Raw genomic sequence first — 13548 nt, forward strand, 5'->3', positions numbered from 1 at the left:
CAAGGAATGTTTCTGTTCCCGTGGGGCTCTGGGATGCAGCATAAAAGACCATGCTGCTGCAGGCTCTGCATCCACTTCTCTTCTCTCTCCCTTTCCTTGAGGAACGAGGTAAGCCTGCGCTCGCTCCAGCTCTCCCTGAGGGCCCCATTGCTGTCACGCTGGCGACTCCGTTTGGTACTTGGGCTGCCTCAGATTGGCACTGCAATACAGATGGTTCGGGCCTGTGACTTCTTTCCCTTTTGAAGGGGTGGATTTGGAGAGCTGGGGACTGTGGGGACCTCTCTAGCAGGGTTAGATTGATGGGGCTCAGCTGCAGGGATGTCTCTCTGCAAGAATTAAGTGCCTGAAAAGAGAGGGACCCGTACCAAATAAGCCAGTGCATCCTGCCCAATCTTCAGTGCAGCCATTTCTGTTTTGGAGATGACAAAGGCTGACCTTGGGGTGTGTGTTCCCTCCCTGCTACTCTGTGTTTCAGCTTCGCCTCCCTCGACGAGAGATGTCTTGCTGCAGACCCTGTGTCCCATCCCCCTGCGGTGCCTCTGGCCCAACCCCACTTGCCAGCAGCTGCAGTGAGCCGTGTATCGCCCGGTGCGCTGACTCGACGGTGTTCATTGAGGCCTCCCCGGTCGTGGTGACCCTGCCAGGCCCCATCCTCACCTCCTTCCCTCAGAGCACCGCCGTGGGATCCTCTCTGTCAGCTGCTGTTGGCAGCTCCCTCAGCACTGGGGGGTTCCCATCTCTTCTGGGGGCTCCCTTGGTCTGGGGGGGTCAGGGCTGTGTCTGCCTTCCCCACTCTGCCGCTTCAACTGCTGAAGCGCGTGGATCATCCCATTTGGGACAGACATCCCTGAGATGGAGGGGCTGTTCTCTCTGCCTCCCTGAACCCTGCAGACTTTCTTCTTGGTCTCTGTACTGCTCCACTGCATTTTCTCGTTCTCATTAAAGACCTTGTGCAGCACAGCTGGAGACGTGTGGTGGTCTGTTCTCTTCCTGCCTCCATTAGCTCCTCACTCCTCAAGGAAAGCATTGCACAGTAACCCTCTACTACTGATCTGAGAGTGGTCAAAGATCTCAATGTTCTTGGATGTTGTGAAGTCTTTGGAGATGACCAAGTTGCCACGGGCCATGGGTTTCAAGAGTCTCCTCTACCCGAGCACGTGACAGGTTTCCATAAGCAAGAGACTGCGGGCAGTGGGGCCCAGGGTAGGAGGAGGGGCACTGATTCCGGTGGGATTGGTAACACAGGGTAGGGAGGAAGGCAAGAACTTGGAAGATTGGAATAAAAGTCAGAGTAGAGGTCCCACTGAGATTTGAACTCAGATCGCTGGATTCAGAGTCCAGAGTGCTCACCATTACACCATGGGACCTCCTGGACATATGCTGTGGCCCTGCCCTGAGCAAGGGATGGGGCATAGCACGAGGTTCAACAAAACAAAGAGCTGCCACGATGACACAACACACAACACACCTTCCTATGCGTTGCACAACGTGCAATGCCTTCTTCCTCTCATGGCACTCAGGTGCCCTCTCTCCTCACATCCTAACTCTTTCCACTGGAAACACAGCAGGCAAAACCTGCCCTCTCCCATGCCTGCCAGTCATTCCCCACGCTTGGTGCACTGCCACGGCTATATGGACTTCCCTGACCTCATTCCACAGCAACTAGCATAAACAGGTGTGCAACAGAAAGGTGGAAATTTCTTAGAGAAATGAGTGTCCATCCTGGTGATCACAGGATGGACGTGAGGTTGGAGCCCTCCTACCGCAGACACGTACGCATGGCTTCTGTTCTTTGCTGTACTTCTGTGGACGGGGAAGGACAGGGACAGGTCGGGGATCTGGATTCAAAGGAACGTGCCTGGAAAGGCGTCAGAGTGGTATCTCCAGAGAGCAGAGTGTGTACCTCACTTCCTTCTTCCCAGGAACTTTGTGGCATCCACTTCCAGGTATATTCAGAAGGTCTCCAAAATGACCGAGGCTCAGTATAGTATGACAGTGGCTCTGCACGCAGCCTGGATGGGACACAGGGATGCTAAGATGCGCAGTCCTGGCTATGGTCGTGCAAAAGTGCATTTCAAACCCAACCTCAGAGGAAAGAACGCTGTGCTCCGAACACTGGCGTTGTACACACCAGTATACTCTCTGAAGCTGAGGAAACCCCACCTTAGATCATCCAGCACCACGGAGATACCAAATATAGAGGACGACGAAGAGAGCAAATACACTCGAGTTGGTGTGACTTCAGAACACCCGGGCAGGCCTATGAGTCTTTGAAGCATAAAGGACAGCCATCCACCTGCTGCAGCACCAAACTGCTTCAGCAGTTCTCAGCACCCTCGTCATGGGGCTGCTCGTCCCTGGGAGAGAAACCACGCAGCACCATGCTCTGGGGAGGCGGTCAGAGGGGTTGGAGTGGCTCACATCCAAAGGTCCTTTCAAGTCTAGGTCTCACAAGTCATATGAGCCATGGACCAGCCGCACAAAGGTAATTCCTTGGAAGTCAGCAGCTCAAGAATGTGCAAAAGCACCCGTTGTTTCAGGAATGGTACAACGACCCTTGGAAATGCCTTTGGTGAAGAAAGAAGCACTTTGGGTGGAATGGGGTAGGAGCTCTCCTGTTCCTGGCATGACTGAGGCCAGAACACCAAGTCCACTCTGTCTGCAGCTTGGTGACTCATGTTTGCCTGCAGTTCTGGGATTTTCCCAGCTCTTCCTCATCAGGATGACTGCCAGGTGCGCTGGGAGGCTGATTTGCCCTCATGCCATGAGCCTGTCCTCAAAAGCAGCCCAGCCAGACCTCTGGCCAATGGGATGAAGCTGCTGAGCAGCACACGGACATTTGATTGTGGGTCACCTTTAGGGAAGAACGTGGGCATTGCTTTGATCACACTGCTTCAAAACCAAAACTAAACACAACAACAACCAAGAACATACCCCAGAAGACAAAACAAGCAAATGCTGTACGGAAGCAAAGAGAGAGAAAACAATTATACACTACTTCCCATCGGGAAGTTATGTTGGGCCACATCTTGGGAAGCGGGGTCTCAAAATGCATAGTGGTCGCGTGGGTGGACAGATGTGTTCCTAATGAGAGCACCGCCTTCTCCTTTCCTGCGCAGCTTTTCTTGCCGAGTCTGATATCATATGGTAGGGAATATCCCTTTGGTCACTTCAGATTGGCTGTTCTGCCAAGGCCGCCTCCCCAGCTCTTGCCGACCCCCTGCCTACTGGCCTTAGGGTGGATTGGAGAGAGTTCTGATGGCATGGAAGCACTGCTCAGCAGTAGACAAAACACTGGTGCCATATCAGTGCTGTTCTAGCTACAAGTGCAGAACACAATGCTATATGGGCTGCTGTGGGGAAAGTTAACTCCTGCACAGCCAGACACCTTACACACACACATCTCTAGCTCATCTTGTTTATTCCCCATCCTGCGTGCATCAGTATTCTGGTCCTCTAAAAGAAGCACCCCATCCTTTCTGGAAAGGATATGTGCAATTTCTTCATAATGCTGCCTTGTAGGCACTTCCTTGCCTATTTGCAAGTGCTCAAAGTGCCTTAAGCCCCAGCTGGGTGATTTTCCTGTCCCTCCCTCTCACATCCTGATCCCTTCCTGTCTCATCACATGGGCAAAGAGAGAAGCAATGCTCACAAGCTGCCACAAGGAAATTGCCAGCTGTCCTTTGGAGAAAACAGGACACAGTGGGCATGGTGGAGCCCTGGAAGAGCTACCAAGAGCCTGCGACCTGAGGGGGATGCAGTGTTCAGATGGCAACCAGATAAGGCCCAGAACCCCCTGAGATAAATGGGATATTTGGCCAGCTGAGGCCGGAACTTCAGCCCAAAGGATCTCCAGAGGGTCCTTCAGACCCTGAGTACTCTGGCGTGCACTGTATCAGATGGGCCCCAGACCAGCCACACAAAGGGAATGCCTTGGGAGGCAGCAGCACAAGAATGCGTAAAAGCACCTGGTGTTTCAGGAAGGGTACAGAGCCCCTTGGAAACTCCCTTGGTAAGGAAAGCAGCACGTAGGTAGGAGTGAAGCTAAGAGCTCTGCTATTCCTGGCATGCCTAAGGCCGAAAAGCCATGTCCACTGCTGTCCACAGCTGGGTGACTCATGTTTGCCTGAAGCTCAGGGATTTTCCCAGCTCTTCCACATCGGGATGACTGTCAGGTGTGCTGGGAGGCAGATCCCCACTCACTTTATACGTGGAAATGCATGGAAGGGGCTGCTCCATCCCTGGCCCCGAACAAAGACAATTCCAGTTTAGGCTCCTTGCTGCAAGCCTCGCCTCAAAAGCAGGCCAGGCAGACCTCTGGCCAGTGGGACAAATGTGTTGAGGAAACCAGGTCAATTGGAGAGTGGGTCAACTTCAGGGAAGGACGCGGGCATCTCTTGCATCGCGTTCCTATGCCTTGACCTGCTGCATTTCTGTGAAGGCACAGAGAAAGGTCTCACTGCTTCAGAGAGATGACTTGAGAGAGAACTGCATTGGCCTCAGGTGTACCCTTCCTCCCTTTGACTCTGCTTTCATTGAACTTTGTGTTTGGGCTCTGTCAGATCATGACAAGTGTCAACAATGACCTTGATGTCCTCTCCTCTGCCTTCAGGAGACTTCCTCTACTTCAGAACACTCCATCCTTGCTGAAACGTCTTGGAAACATGGCCCATGTCTCCTCCACGTGTCCTGCCTTGATCGTCTACCTGACCATACTCCATGGTCTCCTGCCTATCTGTGATAAACCACAGGGAGAAATGTCTCACAGAATTAGCTCGAATCTCGGCACTGAATGCCCTTGTGTGGTGACACCTCGTGTCCTCTGTGGCTGGGTATCACCGTGACTAGTGGCCATGCTCACCACAAAGTGGATGATACTCCAAAGGACGTTTGTATGACGGAAACACACAATCCCGCACCGGCAGGCTAAGACCTCTGTCACAATTGGTCTTAGGAGCCTGGGACACAGATATATCATTTCAGTGTTGGGTGGCATGAGGCAGGAACAAAAGCTGGCAGATGAAAGAAGCAAGCTCTTAACCACCACCAAGGCCTCTGAAGGAAGCAACTATGAGGTGTTTTGATGCTTCATGAGCAAGGAATGTTTCTGTTCCCGTGGGGCTCTGGGATGCAGCATAAAAGACCATGCTGCTGCAGGCTCTGCATCCACTTCTCTTCTCTCTCCCTTTCCTTGAGGAACGAGGTAAGCCTGCGCTCGCTCCAGCTCTCCCTGAGGGCCCCATTGCTGTCACACTGGCGACTCCGTTTGGTACTTGGGCTGCCTCAGATTGGCACTGCAATACAGATGGTTCGGGCCTGTGACTTCTTTCCCTTTTGAAGGGGTGGATTTGGAGAGCTGGGGACTGTGGGGACCTCTCTAGCAGAGGGAGATTGATGGGGCTCAGCTGCAGGGATGTCTCTCTGCAAGAATTAAGTGCCTGAAAAGAGATGGACTCTTACCAAATAGCCCGGTGCATCCTGCCCAATCTTCAGTGCAGCCACTTCTGTTTTGGAGATGACAAAGGCTGACCTTGGGGTGTGTGTTCCCTCCATGCTACTCTGTGTTTCAGCTTCGCCTCCCTCGACGAGAGATGTCTTGCTGCAGACCCTGTGTCCCATCCCCCTGCGGTGCCTCTGGCCCAACCCCACTTGCCAGCAGCTGCAGTGAGCCGTGTATCGCCCGGTGCGCTGACTCGACGGTGTTCATTGAGGCCTCCCCGGTCGTGGTGACCCTGCCAGGCCCCATCCTCACCTCCTTCCCTCAGAGCACCGCCGTGGGATCCTCTCTGTCAGCTGCTGTTGGCAGCTCCCTCAGCACTGGGGGGGTTCCCATCTCTTCTGGGGGCTCCCTTGGTCTGGGGGGGTCAGGGCTGTGTCTGCCTTCCCCACTCTGCCGCTTCAACTGCTGAAGTGCGTGGACCATCCCATTTGGGGCAGACATCCCTGAGATGGATGGGCCGTTCTCTCTGCCTCCCTGAACCCTGCAAACGATCTTCTTGGTCTCTGTACTGCCCCACTGCCTTTCCTCATTCTCATTAAAGACCTTGTGCAGCACAGCTGGAGACGTGTGGTGGTCTGTTCTCTTCCTGCCTCCATTAGCTCCTCACTCCTCAAGGAAAGCATTGCAAGGAAAGCTGGCCTGTTTCTACTGGAAAGAGAGGAGGGTGAAGGTGCCTTCACTCAGGGCAGTGAATATGTCCCTGGGAAGAGACAGACAAGATGTCCTGCGGACACCCTGCCAAGCTCAGCAATGCTGTGGTTCTGTCGTGACTGATGAAAGGGCAGGCTGTGAGAGCAGGGACTGCTTCGCCTGCAGAAGAGAAGGCTCAGCGGGCCTCTTATCCATGTGTTTAAATATGTGGGGAAGGTAGGCTGGGCAGGTGTGATAAAGGAGAGAGAGCCAGCCTCTTTTCAGAGGTGTTCTCTCGAGGCAGCAGAATGCAGTGCATACCAGTGTAAATGCACTAAATGCCACACACAGTATCTTTCTATCGCTCAAAGGAAAGAACGCTTTGCTCTGAACACTGGTGTTGTACTCACCAGTGTACTATCTGAAGTTGAGGAATCCCCACCTTTGACCAGCCAGCTCTGTAGAGATGCCGAATACAGAGGAGGATGAAGAGAGCAAATTCAGTCAAGTTGGTGTGACTTCAGACAGCCAGACAGGCCTTTGAGCCTTAAAGGACAGCCATCCACCTCACCTGCTGCAGAACCAAACTGCTTCAGCACTTCCCTGCAGCACCCCGGTCATGGGGGTGCCCTGGGAGAGGAATCCAGCCGCACCATGCCCCTAAGCATGTTGCATTCAAATGTCAGAACAGAAACTGGGTGGTTTTGGAGCCCGACACACGGCTGCTGCTGCTGCCTGGCTGAAGAAAAGCTGGTGTGCGTTGGCCGGGAATCGAACCCGGGTCAACTGCTTGGAAGGCAGCTATGCTCACCACTATACCACCAACGCATCTGGCTGCATGCCTCCCCGAGGCTCCTGCAGCTCACCACCTTAGGGGCCTCCTCCTTTCAGCCACCTCCCCACACGCTTCCTCAACCTGCTGCGGGCCCTGCCATTCTGGCTCATTCGGGAACAGAGGGCTGAACCAGCGCTACCACAAACACCTCTGTCTTCTCCGTCTTCTGCAAGGACCCTCCAGGGCCTGCCTCCCTGGCTGCTGCTGCTGGCCCTGCTCTCTGACGCTGGCGCTGGCTCTGACGCGGGCTGCCCATGCACTGCATGTGCTGTGAGTGTGTAGGGGGGGTGTGCACCTGTGCCAGTGTCAGCGTAGCTAGCAGAGCAGCCAGCGTTTCCTGGGCAGAGCTGAGGGCTGTGGTGTGTCTGCTGCTCCACAGCAGCCTGCGCTGCTCAGCGGCCCTTTTGGAGTGCTGACTGGCAAGAAAGCAAAGGGGAAGGGTGCAGAGCAGAGGGAGTGCAACAGCCATAACAGCCCCAGCCACGGCACGAGAGAGGACCGAACGGCAGCAGAGGCACAAAAGCTTGGCACAGGAGCCTGCAAGTAAAGGCTGTAGCAGAGGATGGTTTCGATCCATCGACCTCTGGGTTATGGGCCCAGCACGCTTCCGCTGCGCCACTCTGCTCTCCCCCAGACCTGCTGCCCCCACCTCGCCCAGCCCTGCCTGCGGTGCCCTGAGCCAAACCCGCAGCAATGGGGCACCTGCCTGCCTGCTTTGCAGGCTCCCACCACCTGCTCTCCACACAGCTCACCAGGGCCGCCACCATGTGTGCAAATCACGCTGCCCCGTGATGGGGCTGCGCCCCCTCACAGACAGCGCCCTGCCCCTGCCTGTGCTGCGCTCCCCTGAGAGAGGGAGTTAAGAGAAGCTGAGCAATCACTGGGCCTGTTCAGCCTGGAGAAGAGGAGGCTGAGGGGGGACCTCATCGTGGTCTACAACTTCCTCGCGAGGGGGAGTGGAGAGGCAGGTGACCTATTGTCCGTAAACACCAGTGATAGGACCCGCAGGAACGGTCTTAAGCTGAGGCAGGGGAAGTTTAGGCTGGACATCAGGAAGAGGTTCTTCACCGAGACGGTGGTTGCACACTGGAACAGGCTGCCCAGGGAAGTAGTCACTGCACCAAGCCTGTCTGAATTTAAGAAGCGATTGGACTGTGCACTTAGTAACACGGTCTAAACGTTTGGATAGACCTGTGCGGTGCCAGGAATTGGACTTGATGATCCTTATGGGTCCCTTCCAACTCGGGACATTCCATGATTCTAGGGCGCTGATGGCATTAAACTACTTAGTGCTACTTAGTGTCTTTGCTAACTGTGGTGCATTGTGCAAATTAACTAAAGCAAGAAGCCTTGGGTCCCTTACCAAGGTCAGTCTCCTGATAAGAGGGTGAGCCTGTCTTAAGAAGCTAGTAGAGACTGGTCCTGTGGATGGAGAAGAGCCAAGGAGCAACCAAGTCTGCACAAAGACAAGAGGTAAGCTAGTGGTGACGAGGAAGAGTCACCAACCTTCATCCCCACGACCCCTGACGACCACCACCAGGATACACTGCGGAAACACAGACGGAAGGAATTTATGGAAATGACTCATTGGAACTAATTTTAATACGAAGCGGGGACAGGTTATGAATATGTATAGGCGTATTGTGAAACTTCATGTATATGTAAACCCTTTACTGCATATAACCAAGGCAAGTTGCCGTGTCAGGTGCACACGACTTTGGTGGGACTACCCCGCATGCTGCCCAGTGCTGAATAAACATACTTGCTTTACAGTCTTACTGACTGGAGCCCGTTCTCTGCAAGTCACCCCCACCAAGCAGGGCTCCTCCGACCGCCTGATGCAGCCCAGCCCTTGCTGCTCCCTGACAGCTGCAGGGCTGTGCCCACCACCAGGCTGGGGCCTGCCAGGCACACACGGAAAGCCCTCTGCCCTAGCCCTGAAGCGAGGCCTGACCCTCGCAGCTCTGCTGTCGGGTGGTGACTCCCAGCCTCCAAGGGCAGGGCAGGGCAGGGCAGGGCAGGGCAGGGCAGGGCAGGGCAGGGTAGGGCAGGGCAGGGCCATCCACCCAGCCTGCCTGAGGGCCAGCCTTAGCTGCTGCCAGCCCTCCTGGGAAGGTGCTGGGCAGGCTCTGCAGGTAGACGCTGTCATGAGAGCCAAGGGCTGAGGTGCCCGTGCTCAGGCCTATATGTTTCTGCCTCTGCGTACTGCTTCTCCGGCCTGTCCACGTGCCCTGGCACACAGCAGACAGACATGCAGAAAACAAACAAACAAACAACAAAAAAAAAAAAAAAACAAAAACAAAAACAACACAAAACAAACAAACAAAAAAAAAAAAAACAGGACACAGATGCCTAGGTATGCAGATGGGAGGTCAAAGAGTGCTGCTGGAGACTGCCTGCCTTCTGCAGTGCGTATAGCTCGGGGCAGAGCCTTTGAGCTGCCCCTTAGAGCTTTGCTGATCCGTGACTGTCAGTGGGACAACTGCAGGGGACAAACCAGGTACCTGCATTTGGAAATTTGGGAAAGACCCCTGGGAAAGGTTGTTCCTGTGTGTGCAAAGGCTGGGGAGAGAGAGGGTCAGCTGTTCGGACCCCATGGCCTTTAGGCAAGATCCATGAGGATCCACTGCTCTCAGAGCTAGGAGGTGTCTTCCCTTCAGGGTGAGGCCACTCTGCTCACAGAAGGACTTCTTCTGCAGCCCCTGGACATCAGTGGCCCTTTCTGTGGCTCTTTCTGTGACCACTTCTTGCCTGCCCGGTAAATGGCATCAGCATTACTTGCCCATCCGGGCACTTTTGGGGCGGAGGCGAGGACAAGTACTCAAAGTGAGCAAGGGGGAGCTGCTGTGTTCCCTGGCAAGGCCCTGTGCAGCTGGAGGAACACGGCTGTGCCTGGGCCCCTGGGGGCCTGCATCCCGTGGCAGCAGCACGGTCACTGCAGGCAGACCAAAAGGGGACTGCATGCCGTAGTTGGCAGGATTCGAACCTGCGCGGGGAAACCCCAATGGATTTCTAGTCCATCGCCTTCACCACTCGGCCACAACTACCTGCTCCGGCCAGCTCTGATGGCATCATCAAGTGCTCTGGGCAATGACCACCACTTCCCTGCCACTCTCAAGGACAGGCTGCACCCAAAGCTGCTGCACAAGGGACCTGCACCAGCAGCCCAAATTGCCACCTGCTGACACGCTTCCTGGCCCCTTGACTGCTCGAAGCCCACGGATAAGGACGCACCTTCCTGCACCTTGGCCTCACACTGCCATACGGCATATCCTGACACACAGAACCGTATCTGCTCACCTGCCATCTCAGCTGCTTCCATGGAAAAAGCGTGGAGACAACCTGTGTGGAGACAGACCCTGACAGCGGAAGCTGTGGGATGGGATATTAGCCATGGGATGCAGTCGTTCTCAAACTGATCCGATGTGACCTTCCAACAGAACGCAGTTCTTCAAGAACCACTCCAACATGCTCCTTACAAAGTGTGCAGCCCTTCAGGAGTGCTCCACCAGGAGCTCCTCTCCTGGGATTGCCGTTCTGGCCCAGAGTCTGCTCCTCTGATGGCTAACAGTGGTCTGCAATGTCCTTCGGCCGTATCTACCTGCTCCACCATGGTCTGCTCCACAGGCTGCAGGGGGACAGCCTGTTCCACCGCAAAGCCGCAAGAAAGAAGAAAGAAAGACTTGAAGCCTCAAGTCTAAGATAGAGTTGCATTCTCCTCTTCTGCTGCATGGGCTGCAAATGAGCCTCATCCCTGTGACACTGGATCTCAGTCATTGCTCAGCACTCGGCCCATGCCCTGTCACTTCTCGTTGACTCTCCAAGCCTTTTCCTGTGCACTGACACCATGAGACTGTCACAGCCTTCCCCCTAGGGCTTTATGTCATAGAGCCCTCTGTAGCCAGCTGGCTGGGCCCGTTTAGGGCACAAAGAAGCACCCTTGCTCCCCCAGTGAACAGGCCATGAAACAGCCCTGTTGGCCAAGTGGTTGGTTCTGTATTTCCACAGGCTCTGGAGGGAATGCAGGGAGTCAGGGGAAGAGTACACGTGTGCCTTGAGCCCCTTGGCAGCACGTTGAATGTGCAGAGCCATCACTTGCTGGCACCTCCTTTGGTTGCCGCTGTGCAGGATTGCCTCGGCCTTAGGGAGAAGCGTTAGCAGTGTGCTGCCCCTGTGCCAGGGACTCTTCCTCCCTGTGCTCCCACGTACCCGAAGGTGCTGCAGTGGCCTGGCAGTGGCCCATGTTGCAAGGAGGGCAAGTGTGCACCCTACAACCCTGCCTGGTGGAGGTTGAAGGAGGCAGGCTGGCTCTGGGAAGGTTCAGGGATGGGAGCAGGACTGTGGACAGGAGGCAGGGACAAACATTCAGGATGCAGTCTCCCTGGGAGGCGTGAGATCGAGTCCCACTCCCGAGCAGCTTCTTTCCTCTGCCCTTTGCCCAACTAGAGTACACTCAGGCCAAGCCTGTCCTCCTGTACATGCTCCTCTGAGGGCTGTGCTGTTGGGCTTCCACACCTAAGGTGTCCCACCTCCTGGGGTAGGACCTCATCTCAGGAAATGCCCTCATGCCTTTGATTCCCTGTGAAAATTCCAAAGTAGGGCCTGGGATCAAATATTGTCCTTGTGCTTCTTGGTTTGTTGTTTGTTTTTGGGTGGTGTTGGTTATACACAGGAGATGGGGCTGTTGTTTGAAGAGCTTTTGTGAGCTTTTTTTGTTCTTTCATCTGGGTGTGAAAGCCCACAGCTAATTCTAGTTTGATCTCCATGAGACACGGGGTCTGAACGTGCTCATTGGCACCACAGTGAGTATGAGGACGCGTACGTGCACTGAACGCCACCTGCCCTGGTTATCCTTGCTTACCAGTGACTAGAAAAGTCTCCTGTGCAGCAGTGCTGAAAGGATGAGAGGAAGTGTGTCCCAGCACGGGTTTTCCCGGCCAATCCTGGAGGGAGGCTTCATGCTTAATTCCAGTATTTATTTCCTCTCAATCTCCAGACCCTGAGATCTGCTCAACACTGCTGGCATCCTCTCTGCCAGTTCCTTCCTGGTTGCCAGCTCGCTTGCCAGGGAAGGTCAGCTTGGAGAGCCCCTGGCTGGCAGAGGGGTCCAGCATGCAAGCCCCTTCTCAGGTGAAAGTGTTCCTCTTAGGTGGTTTCCTGCCTCTTACCTTATAAAAGCAGCCATCAGCTGAACCAGTCAGCAGGGGAAATTAAAGTACCAATGAAGTGCATCTAGGGCCAGGACGCACCTGAGAACTCCTTGAGGTGGGCAAGGTCTAGAAAGGGTGATGAGTCCCACCTGAGAAACCTCATCTAGGTGAGCCTGCAGTGCACAGGGGGTTGGAGTGGCTCACCTCCAAAGATACTTTCCAGTCCAACACGAGTAATGCGGACACTGGACCAGCCACACAAAAGCAATGCCTTGGGAGGCAGCAGCACGGGAATGCATAAAAGCACCTGGTGTTTCAGGAATGAAAAGAAAAAAAAAAAAAAGAAAGCCCCCTGGAAACACCCTTGGTGAGGAAAGCAGCACATTGGGAGGACCTCTGTAATTTCTGGCACATCAGAGGCTGAAAAGCCATGTCCACTGCTGTCCACAGCTGGGTGACTCATGTTTGCCTGAAGCTCAGGGATTTTCCCAGCTCTTCCACATCAGGATGACTGTCAGGTGTGATGGGAGGCAGATCCCCAGTCACTTTATATGTGGAAAAGCATGGAAGGGGCTGCTCCATCCCTGGTCCAGGAAAAAATGAAATCAGGATTCATCTCCTTGCTGCAAGCCTCACCTCAAAAGCAGGTCAGGCAGACCTCTGGCCCATGTCTCCTCCACTGGTTGTATCTTGAACTTCTACCTGACCATACTCCATGGTCTCCTGTATATCTGTGATAAACCACAGGTAGAAATGTCTCACAGAGTAGCTCGAATCTTGGCACTGAATGCCCTTGTGTGGTGACTTCTCGTGTCCTCTGTGGCTGGGTATCACCGTGACTAGTGGCCATGCTCACCACAAAGTGGATGATACTCCAAAGGACGTTTGTATGACGGAAACACACAATCCCGCACCGGCAGGCTAAGACCTCTGTCACAATTGGTCTTAGGAGCCTGGGACACAGATACATCATTTCAGTGTTAGGTGGCATGAGGCAGGAACAAAAGCTGGCAGATGAAAGAAGCAAGCTCTTAACCACCACCAAGGCCTCTGAAGGAAGCAACTATGAGGTGTTTTGATGCTTCATGAGCAAGGAATGTTTCTGTTCCCGTGGGGCTCTGGGATGCAGCATAAAAGACCATGCTGCTGCAGGCTCTGCATCCACTTCTCTTCTCTCTCCCTTTCCTTGAGGAACGAGGTAAGCCTGCGCTCGCTCCAGCTCTCCCTGAGGGCCCCATTGCTGTCACGCTGGCGACTCCGTTTGGTACTTGGGCTGCCTCAGATTGGCGCTGCAATACAGATGGTTCGGGCCTGTGACTTCTTTCCCTTTTGAAGGGGTGGATTTGGAGAGCTGGGGACTGTGGGGACCTCTCTAGCAGAGGGAGATTGATGGGGCTCAGCTGCAGGGATGTCTCTCTGCAAGAATTAAGTGC

General features: G+C 54.5%; 4 non-coding genes across 4 annotated transcripts; all 4 read right to left on the minus strand.

Moving 5' to 3' along the window:
- Nucleotides 1–1295: 1295 nt before the first annotated feature.
- Nucleotides 1296–1367, minus strand: TRNAQ-CUG. Its single transcript has one exon. It is a non-coding gene; the product is annotated as a tRNA-Gln (tRNA).
- Nucleotides 1368–6886: 5519 nt separating this feature from the next.
- Nucleotides 6887–6958, minus strand: TRNAG-UCC. Its single transcript has one exon. It is a non-coding gene; the product is annotated as a tRNA-Gly (tRNA).
- Nucleotides 6959–7518: 560 nt separating this feature from the next.
- TRNAM-CAU lies at nucleotides 7519–7590 on the minus strand. Its single transcript has one exon. It is a non-coding gene; the product is annotated as a tRNA-Met (tRNA).
- Nucleotides 7591–9930: 2340 nt separating this feature from the next.
- On the minus strand, nucleotides 9931–10012 carry TRNAS-AGA. Its single transcript has one exon. It is a non-coding gene; the product is annotated as a tRNA-Ser (tRNA).
- Nucleotides 10013–13548: the final 3536 nt, after the last annotated feature.

This window comes from Aythya fuligula, chromosome 11 (assembly GCF_009819795.1).
Source record: "Aythya fuligula isolate bAytFul2 chromosome 11, bAytFul2.pri, whole genome shotgun sequence".
NCBI classification, from domain to species: domain Eukaryota; kingdom Metazoa; phylum Chordata; class Aves; order Anseriformes; family Anatidae; genus Aythya; species Aythya fuligula.